The 10,783-nt window shown below is 44.3% G+C and overlaps 1 non-coding gene across 1 annotated transcript; it reads right to left on the reverse strand.

Moving 5' to 3' along the window:
* Positions 1-2,534: 2,534 nt before the first annotated feature.
* Positions 2,535-2,650, reverse strand: LOC116357576 (U5 spliceosomal RNA). The gene has a single exon (XR_004205577.1). It is a non-coding gene; the product is annotated as a U5 spliceosomal RNA (small nuclear RNA).
* Positions 2,651-10,783: the final 8,133 nt, after the last annotated feature.

A 10,783-nucleotide genomic window follows, 5' to 3' on the forward strand; every position in this document is an offset into this window, starting at 1 on the left:
TGTTCACACTGCTATGCTTTATCTTGGCCAGGTCGCAGTTGCAAATGAGAACTTGTTCTCAACTAGCCTACCTGGTCATATAAAGGTGAAATAAAATAAAAAATAAAAATGAATGAGTCATCCAACATGATGTGATAGAAATAAGGCCATGCTCATAAAAAAACAATCGTCCTCCCTCATCTTAAAGGGCACTTACCACCACTGACACCATTAACCATTAAATACATATACTTTATTTAAACTACAATCACAAGGATAAGCTTCTATCTAGACATCTAATATGATGTGCTTGTTTAGGTTTCCTCTCCTGTTAGCAGTATAGATGTTTTATCGTGCGACCCAAGAAGATGGCCACCGTGTGAAGGGTGGGGTCAGAGGTCGGGGGTGATGTCTTCGTGGAAGCCCTCTATATGCTTTACTGAGAGGTCTGGCCAATGGTCCTGGGACATTACAAGTGTTATAGAAACACAGCCACCCTGAGTGGCTTTCAGTAGACCACGCAAGTACATCAATGTTTTTAACGTACAGTAAACTGTTATGGCAAGGCAGAGAGGAGGGGGGAGGAGGACAAGGAGGGGATGGATACTGGTGAGAGAGAAGGGAGATGAGGAGGACAAGGAGGGGATGGATACTGGTGAGAGAGAAGGGAGATGAGGAGAAGGGAGGAGGACAAGGAGGGGATGGATACTGGTGAGAGAGAAGGGAGATGAGGAGGACAAGGAGGACCCATGTGAGAGACGCATACTCGGTCTCAACTTTTAAGTCTTTATTGAAGACTCATCTCTTCGGTAGGTCCAATGATTGGTTACCTCAGGGTGGGACAAGGTTACCCCAAGGAGGGACAAGGCTACCCCAGGGTGGGACAAGGTTACCCCAGAAAGAGAAATGGATGGAAAGGATATGGAATCAAAAAATACTATATACTGTATATCAATATATACCAACGCAAGTCAGAAAACACACAACTCAAAGAGAGGGGAAGAACCATCCCACACACAGACTTTCAGTGTGAGTGCAAGGCTTCCATCCTTCCAGGGCAATGACCATAGAGGCGTCTGTCCGTCCTGTGACAACCATCTCGTCTCATTAGTTTGGGCTGGTGACAGGTGGGGGTTTGAGCTGGTGAGGCGAGGGTTGAGTGCACTGCCAGGGCTGGCATAGCCCGTGCCATAGTAAAATGTTCCCAGCCACTGGGGATGAGGTTAGTGCCATGTAGTCAGGCAGCCTGGGTGCCTAGACACTGTGCCCCACAGACAGTCAATCCCCCCCCCCCCCCCCCAGCAGAACTAAGCTGGTGCACAATGCTGTCTGTTTGGTCGACAGGCGCAGGGCCGCCCTGGCGGAGACGCTGCCACTGAAACGTGGTGCTGAGGGAACCCACTTCCGCCTCCTCTTTCTCCTGCTCCTTAGCAAACTCCATGAACACCTGAGAGAGGGGGAGAAAGACAGACAGAAAGGAGAACTACTTTAGAGAAATAGGAAGTTGATGGGGTTCGCATTGCAGTTGATGTAACATCACATGAGGTTCAAGGTAAGGTTCAAACAGGAAGTGTAACATCACAAGAGGTTCAAGGTAAGGTTCAAACAGGAAGTGTAACATCACAAGAGGTTCAAGGTAAGGTTCAAACAGGAAGTGTAACATCACATGAGGTTCAAGGTAAGGTTCAAACAGGAAGTGTAACATCACATGAGGTTCAAGGTGAGGTTCAAACAGGAAGTGTAACATCACAAGAGGTTCAAGGTAAGGTTCAAACAGGAAGTGTAACATCACAAGAGGTTCAAGGTAAGGTTCAAACAGGAAGTGTAACATCACAAGAGGTTCAAGGTAAGGTTCAAACAGGAAGTGTAACATCACATGAGGTTCAAGGTAAGGTTCAAACAGGAAGTGTAACATCACAAGAGGTTCAAGGTAAGGTTCAAACAGGAAGTGTAACATCACAAGAGGTTCAAGGTAGGGTTCAAACAGGAAGTGTAACATCACATGAGGTTCAAGGTAAGGTTCAAACAGGAAGTGTAACATCACATGAGGTTCAAGGTAAGGTTCAAACAGGAAGTGTAACATCACATGACGTTCAAGGTAAGGTTCAAACAGCGAGTGCTCACCCGCTCTAAGGTAGATTGTGAAAAGTTGTACTCTTCAAGGTTGAAAGCTTGCTTAGCTGGAGGCAGAGGAGTTGAAATTGATGGGCTGCAGAACGATCCACTTGACTTGTACACTCTGTGGATTTGGAAACTACAGATTGGAGTTAAATTGACAGGCTGCAGAACGATCCACTTGACTTCTATACTCTGTGGATTTGGAAACTACAGGTTGGATTTAAATTGATGGGCTGCAGAACGATCCACTTGACTTGTATACTCTGTGGATTTGGAAACTAAAGGTGCTGTTTGAGCACTCCCTCTATTTTTATCCACAAGATACTGTATCAATTGCTGCCTGCTTAGGTCTAAAACGCAAGCAAAATAGTGGTTTCAAAATGGACAATGCCACACAAATATGTGCTGCATTAACATTACTTTCAACAGGTGCAGGAAGCCCAGTCGTGAGACCGGGCATCAAAATATTTGTTGATACTCATAATGTTCCTCTCCACGGAAATCTTTAGTAAAAGGCGAAAGATTTATGCGATCTGAAGAGAAACCAGAGTGTACTACCGAATTGGAGGGGTTGACACCCAACAGATTCACAGCACTATAAATCTCGGTAACGGTTATAAGCTAAATATTTTTGTGCCCAATAATATGGTCTGGTCAGAGACGCATAAGTAAGGTTTTCACGACCATGTTCCTGTCGCTTTATACGTGAGTGTTTTTGGTGGAATTACGGCAAATATTAAAATATCGTTTCTATAAAGTGTATATAGACACGCGAAGGAGACCCTGGGTAATATAGTATCCACTACTTCGGTCGTCACTAGTTACCACAGCCACAAAGTCACAAGCCCCGCCCATTTCTACAATTTCGCTTCTAGAAATGTAATATTTAACCTAGCTCTAACCTTTACCACACGGATACATGTATGCCTAACCCTAACCTTGAATGAAGACCACACATGTTTACTTTGTGGCTGTGGTAACTAGTGGAATCAACTACTTCCTGATTGTTTCCATTCCACGTCGTTAAACTACAGCATTAAAGACTGGGATGACATGTTACACAAATTAGGCATTTTCTTCTTTGGTATTTTGGTGGATCATGTAGATTTTGGATTCAGCAGTACGGAGGGCTCCAGCCCTGCCTGTAGTAGCGGGGATAGCCAGTAGGAGGCGCAGTTCACCACACTGATCGCCTCACACAGCAGTCCACCAACTCATCATTTCAGCCGGGTGCTGCTGGAACAGGATCTGTCACCTCTTCGTTTTGGACTGTTTTGTACCGGAACCTATTTCGGCCGGATCCGTTACCTCGTGACCCCTGGCATGACATTTTTTTCTCTCACGTTCACTCGAGTTGCCTCTTCGTTTATTCTCCTGCCCCCACAAAAAAACGTTATTTGAAAAAACAAAAAACATTTTCAGCTCGGCCCTATTATTATAAGAGTTGATTTGGGTTGAGCCGGCCCAGGTTTATGGTTTGTACAACATTGTAACCTATGTTTGAGACCAAAGCCTGTCCGTGTCTGTGTGAGAAACGTGCCAGTATCTCTCACATAACTAGAATGAGATTCATTTTCTATGATATCTCTCCCTCTCTGTTCTGATAGACATGAGCTTGCAACTTCATAATTTATAGCTTAGAATCATAGCCGTGCGAAGGGTTCTGAAGGACCTGCAGCACCCCTGGTAAATTGAAATACATCAGCCAAAATTATAGAATTACTACTGTCTGTTCAGAAATACAATAAATAATTCAGAAGAGCCCACTACACCATGAGAAGGCCTATAATTTAGCCACAGAGGATCAATTGCTTCTTAAAATAAATAAAAAAGCCTAGTTGTGGAGTGTAGCCAAATAACAAGGAATAGCATACAGTCGGGAACTTGCCAAATCTGTCGGTGATAAACAGCATGCAGACAAAACAGGCCTTTTGCAATATTTCAAATACAACCGATGGAAAACACAGGTTGGAAAGCAAATGGCTCCTGCTGAAAAGTGAAGACTGTATGTAGCCTACCAAAATATTTGATCAATTTCCAAATTGAAGCCACGGAAGTTCAAGACCGACAACAGTGAATTGTAACCAGAAAACAGGTTCCCCCAGTCGTTATACTGAATTGGACATACAGCTGAACTGCATTTTCCTTTAAATCGGATTGTAGTGATTTTAGTAGCCCATTTTAGATTGTTGGTGTGGAGCTAGTGTATGTTGGCTGCCATACCCAATTGACACCTGATTCCTACATGGACAAACATTTGCAGGTCACACACACGCACGCACGCACGCACGCACGCACGCACGCACGCACGCACGCACGCACGCACGCACACACACACACACACACACACACACACACACACACACACACACACACACACACACACACACACACACACACACACACACACACACACACACACACACACACACACACACACACACACACACACACCTTGTTTGGTTTGCCTACCTGTTCCATGGCTCTGTTTTGTTGATATTATGTAACAGATTGTACATACAGTGGAACAAGAGAGGTCAATGAGTGTTGATTTGATAGTACTGCTGAAGGTAAATCTTTATTCCAGTGTCATTTCATTCACACTATCTGCTTAACCGTTGAGGGAGTGAACTGCAGTGCTTCCATAGTAACTAACACCATATATAGACGATGTAAATATTACGTCGTTGGGAATGTATTTTTGAGGTGTCTTGACTGACATGTTCTCGCGACCCATGAACAGTGAATGTCTGAACCCAGGTTGACTAGTCTCCGTTTGTCAGAAGTGCATTCAACTTCCACATAGCAGTACACCCTTAGAACAGAAGCGGTTCTTGAACGTCTCCAAGTCTCTAATTGCGTCCATAATGATGCCCTATTCCCTATATCTTTTATAGGAATTGCTCCAGTCAAAGATAGTGCACTAGACAGTATAGGGTTCTATTTAGGAAGCATCCTCAGTTTGATAGCGTGGCACTTATCTTCTCACATACATCACCAGAACAGAAGCGGTTCCATGAACGTACCCAAGGCAAGCCTAGCTGGCACCCTATTCCCAAATGGTACCCTATTCCCAAATGGTACCCTATTCCCAAATGGTACCCTATTCCCAAATGGCACCCTATTCCCAACTGGTACCCTATTCCCAAATGGTACCCTATTCCCAAATGGTACCCTATTCCCTAATGGCACCCTATTCCCAAATGGCACCCTATTCCCTAATGGCACCCTATTCCCAAATGGTACCCTATTCCCAAATGGCACCCTATTCCCAAATGGCACCCTATTCCCAAATGGCACCCTATTCCCAAATGGTACCCTATTCCCTAATGGCACCCTATTCCCAAATGGTACCCTATTCCCAAATGGTACCCTATTCCCAAATGGCACCCTATTCCCTAATGGCACCCTATTCCCAAATGGTACCCTATTCCCAAATGGCACCCTATTCCCAAATGGTACCCTATTCCCAAATGGTACCCTATTCCCTTTATGGGGAACCCTATGAGCCCTGCACTATATAGGGAATAGAATTGGGACGAAATCCAAAGTCTTTCCTGGTTAATGAAAGTAATGTGGTGCGTTTAAAGTAGAAGTAGAGCATGCTGGGACATTCCTCCTGACCTGCGGAAGCTGTGACCCTGCATGCTCGTTATCTTCCACAGATGGAGGCTTGGCACAGTCTCTTTCTCTCTGGTGGGAATAGCTCCAACGCACACGTGCGTACACACACACATCACACACACACACACACACATCACACACACACACACACACACACACACACACACACACACACACACACACACACACACACACACACACACACACACACACACACACACACACACACACATCACACATACACACACACACACACACACACACACACACACATCACATCACACACACAACACACACACACACACACACACACACACAGTACAGTATAAATCGCACACACACACACATCTAAGTATGTCTAACCCCTATTTAGGCTCCCAGGCTCTAGCCTTCACCCTTCAGTTTCCTGTGGTTCTTTAATCTGGTGCTTAATGAATCCACATAGTTCTTAATAATCACCATAATGACATTGATCCTATGTAATCAGCCAGTCATAACCAGTGAATGGCAGAGTGACTGGCTGGGTAGATAGAAAAGACTGATCTAACCATTGTGTTGGTTGATCTCAGGGGCCACAGAGATAAGCCTCCAGCGTGAGATGTGAACCTGGCCGCTAATAATAAAACTAGCATTTATACAGCGCCTTTTTAGATGCTCACAACGCTAATCCAAACGTCATCTAAATAGATTGGCACGGGTGGTAGGTTTGACAGGGAATGTGTTGCTTTGTGGCCCCTGTGCTCCAGTTTTAGGTGTATTTTATGGAAACAAACCAAATCTATGCTCCACAGTTTTATGTCGTACTTCCCCTCTGCCATCAAATGCGGGACCAAAGTGTGTGACGTTGACCAACCAAGAGTCACCGAAGCTGGGCATCTGTTTAGAAGGCTGTTACAGAACGTTCAGAACGTGTCGTCTGTCAGAAGAATTGTAAACAGGGCGATACTTTTAACAAGCATCAAATGCAGACAATGCGGACAGTGCAGACAATGCAGACAATGCAGACAGTGAAGACAATGCAGACAATGCAGACAATGCAGGCAATGCAGACAATGCAGACAATGCAGACGGTGAAGGCAATGCAGGCAATGCAGACAATGCAGACAACGCAGACAGTGAAGACAGTGCAGACAATACAGACGGTGCAGGCAATGCAGGCAATGCAGACAATGCAGACAGTGAAGACAGTGAAGACAGTGCAGACAATGCAGACAATGCAAACAGTGCAGACAATGCAGTAAATGCAGACAGTGAAGACAGTGAAGACAGTGCAGACAATACAGACGGTGCAGGCAATGCAGGCAATGCAGACAATGCAGACAGTGAAGACAGTGAAGACAGTGAAGACAGTGCAGACAATGCAAACAGTGCAGACAATACAGACGGTGCAGGCAATGCAGGCAATGCAGACAATGCAGACAGTGAAGACAGTGAAGACAGTGAAGACAGTGCAGACAATGCAAACAGTGCAGACAATGCAGTAAATGCAGACAGTGAGGACAATGCAGACAATGCAAAACCCCTCATGGACGGGGCCCCGTTCACTAGTGGAGCAGGTTGAGACTCTTTGTTATTATCTAATAGGCACTTTATTTGGATGTATATTTAACTAGGCAAGTCAGTTAATAATAATAATAATATCTACAACCTAAGAACAGCGCATTAACTGCCTTGTTCAGGGGCAGAACAACAGATTTTTACCTTGTCAGCTCAGGGATTTGGTCTAGGAACCTTTTGGTTATTGGTCCAACGCTCTAACCACTAGGCTACCTGCCGCCATTTAATGATTCTACCTACATGTACATATTACCTCAACACCGGTGCCTCCCTGTATTTAGCCTCGCTATTGTTATTTTACTGTTGCTCTTTAATTATTTGTTACTTTTATATCTTACTTTTTTAAACTGCATTGTTGGTTAAGGGCTTGTAAGTCAGCATTTCACTCTAAGGACTACAACTGTTGTATTTGGCACATGTGACAAATGAAATTTGAATTGGCAGGCTGGCCATATGATGTGTCTGTTTATGTTGTCTCGGTCAACTATTTTTATACCTTTATTTAACTAGGCAAGTCAGTTAAGAACAAATTCTTATTTTCAATGATGGCCTAAGAACAGTAGGTGAACTGCCTGTTCAGGGGCAGAATGACAGATTTGTACCTTGTCAGCTCAGGGGTTTGAACTTGCAACCTTCCGGTTACTAGTCCAACGCTCTAACCACTAGGCCACCCTGCCGCCCCTATATAGTCTTCATTGTCACTGTGCGTCCGTGGCTGTGGGAGAGAGAGTTCATGTGAGGGTGGTGGTCTCTAAACTGGAGGTATGTCTGCAGTAGAGGACCACTGAACCCAACTCTGCCCTGACCCGCAGCCTGTAGAGGTGAGAGAAGGGCACACACATACACACACACACACTCACACACACACACACACACACACACACACACACACACACACACACACACACACACACACACACACACACACACACACACACACACACACACACACACATAGAATTGCATGACATTTTTATAAGAACCTCAAATACAATGATAGATTTATGCAGTGCTTTTACTATGATGGATTCTAATAATTAGCTGGTTGATAACCTGAATCAGTTTAGTTACAACTGGAGTTGGATCAGGGACCTACAGGAGGCTGTCCAGGATACAGGGTTGGAGAGCCCTTACCTATATAGAGTCAATGTGTAGGCTATATACAGGGGGTACCGGTATGAGGCAATGTGGAGGCTCTATACAGGGGGTATCGGTACAGAGTCAATGTGGAGGCTATATACAGGGGGTATCGGTACAGAGTCAATGTGGAGGCTATATACAGGATGTTACGGTACAGAGTCAATGTGGAGGCTATATACAGGGGGTACTGGTACAGAGTCAATGTGGAGGCTATATACAGGGGGTATCGGTACAGAGTCAATGTGGAGGCTATATACAGGGGGTATCGGTACAGAGTCAATGTGGAGGCTATATACAGGGGGTACTGGTACAGAGTCAATGTGGAGGCTATATAGAGGGGGTACTGGTACAGAGTCAATGTGGAGGCTATATACAGGGGGTACTGGTACAGAGTCAATGTGGAGGCTATATACAGGATGTTACGGTACAGAGTCAATGTGGAGGCTATATACAGGGGGTACCGGTACAGAGTCAATGTGGAGGCTATATACAGGGGGTACTGGTACAGATTCAATGTGGAGGCTATATACAGGATGTTACGGTACAGAGTCAATGTGGAGGCTATATACAGGGGGTACTGGTACAGAGTCAAGGTGGAGGCTATATACAGGGGGTATCGGTACAGAGTCAATGTGGAGACTATATACAGGGGATACTAGTATAGAGTCAATGTGGAGGCTATATACACCAGAAAATTCCAGAAAATGATGTCAAGGCTTTAGAAGATTCTGATAGGCTTATTTACATAATTTGAGTCAACTGGAGGTGTACCTGTAGATGTATTTCAAGGCCTACCTTCAAATTCAGTGCCTCTTTGCTTAACATCATGGTAAAATCAAAAGAAATCAGCCAAGACCTTAGAAAAAAATTGTAGACCTCAACAAGTCTGGTTGATCCTTGGGAGCAATTCCCAAACACCTGAAGGTACCACATTCATCTGTACAAACAATAGTACGCAAGTATAAACATGGGACCACGCAGCCATCATACCGCTCAGGAAGGAAATGTGTTCTGTCTCCTAGAGATGAACGTACTTTGGTGCGAAAGGTGCAAATCAATCCCAGAACAACAGCAAAGGACCTTGTGAAGATGCTGGAGGAAACAGGTACAAAAGTATCTATATCCACAGTAAAACGAGTCCCTCATCGACATAACCTCAAAAGCCGCTCAGCAAGGAAGAAGCCACTGCTCCAAAACCGCCATAAAAAAAGCCAGATTTTGGTTTGCAACTGCACATGGGGACAAAGATGGTACCTCTGGTCTGATGAAACAAAAATAGAACTGTTTGGCCATAATGACCATCGTTATGTTTGGAGGAAAAAGGGGGATGCTTGCAAGCCGAATAACACCATCCCAACCGTGGAGCACGGGGGTGGCAGCATCATGTTGTGGGGGTGCTTTTCTGCAGGAGGGACTGGTGCACTTCACAAAATAGACGGCATCATGAGGAAAGAAAATTATGTGGATATATTGAAGGAACAACTCAAGACATTAGTCAGGAAGTTAAAGATTGATCGCAAATGGGTCTTCCAAATGGACAATGACCCCAAGCATACTTCCAAAGTTGTAGCAAAATGGCTTAAGGACACCAAAGTCAAGGTATTGGAGTGGCCATCAGAAAGCCCTGACCTCAATCCTATAGAAAATGTGTGGGCAGAACCGAAAAAGCTGAAATAAATCATTCTCTCTACCATTGTTCTGACATTTCACATTCTTAAAATAAAGTGGTGATCCTAACTGACCTAAGACAGGGAATTTTTACTAGGATTAAATGTCAGGAATTGTGAAAAACTGTATTTGTCTAAGGTGTATGTAAACTTCTGACTACAACTGTACACGTAGAATGGAGAGTTTTGATTGACAGAAATCACTGAGCCTTGTCATCATGGCAAGGAGCTGGTTACAGAATGTCTGTCTGTGTGTGTGTGTGTGTGTGTGTGTGTGTGTCTAAGGTAAGTGAGTGAAGTTAGGATTTCCATCAAACAGTAGACGGCTCTTAACGTTGTTGTGACAATAACTCTGTCAACTTAATCTTCCCGTCAGCAGAAAGGCATGGTTTAAGTAGTTGGATATGTTAGCGTCCTTTTAAGACTTCTACGATAATTACTATACATGTAGCAGCATGAGGGGTATTGTTTTCTGACATCTTGAATATTCTGGCTTCTTTCCTAGTCGACAAACATAAATGTCAGTCCTGTTTAAAATCCTTCTCACATCACAGTGTTATTATCATCACGGTACCCAATCAGACCTTTTGTGCCCTCAGGTTCAACTTGGATTACTTAAACATGTACATCATTCAAAACAATTGACCTACAATAGACGATTCTCAACAAAACGTTGGGAGAACAATCTGTTTCATTTG

The sequence above is a fragment of the Oncorhynchus kisutch genome, linkage group LG25 (assembly GCF_002021735.2).
Source record: "Oncorhynchus kisutch isolate 150728-3 linkage group LG25, Okis_V2, whole genome shotgun sequence".
Classification (NCBI taxonomy): Eukaryota; Metazoa; Chordata; class Actinopteri; order Salmoniformes; family Salmonidae; genus Oncorhynchus; species Oncorhynchus kisutch.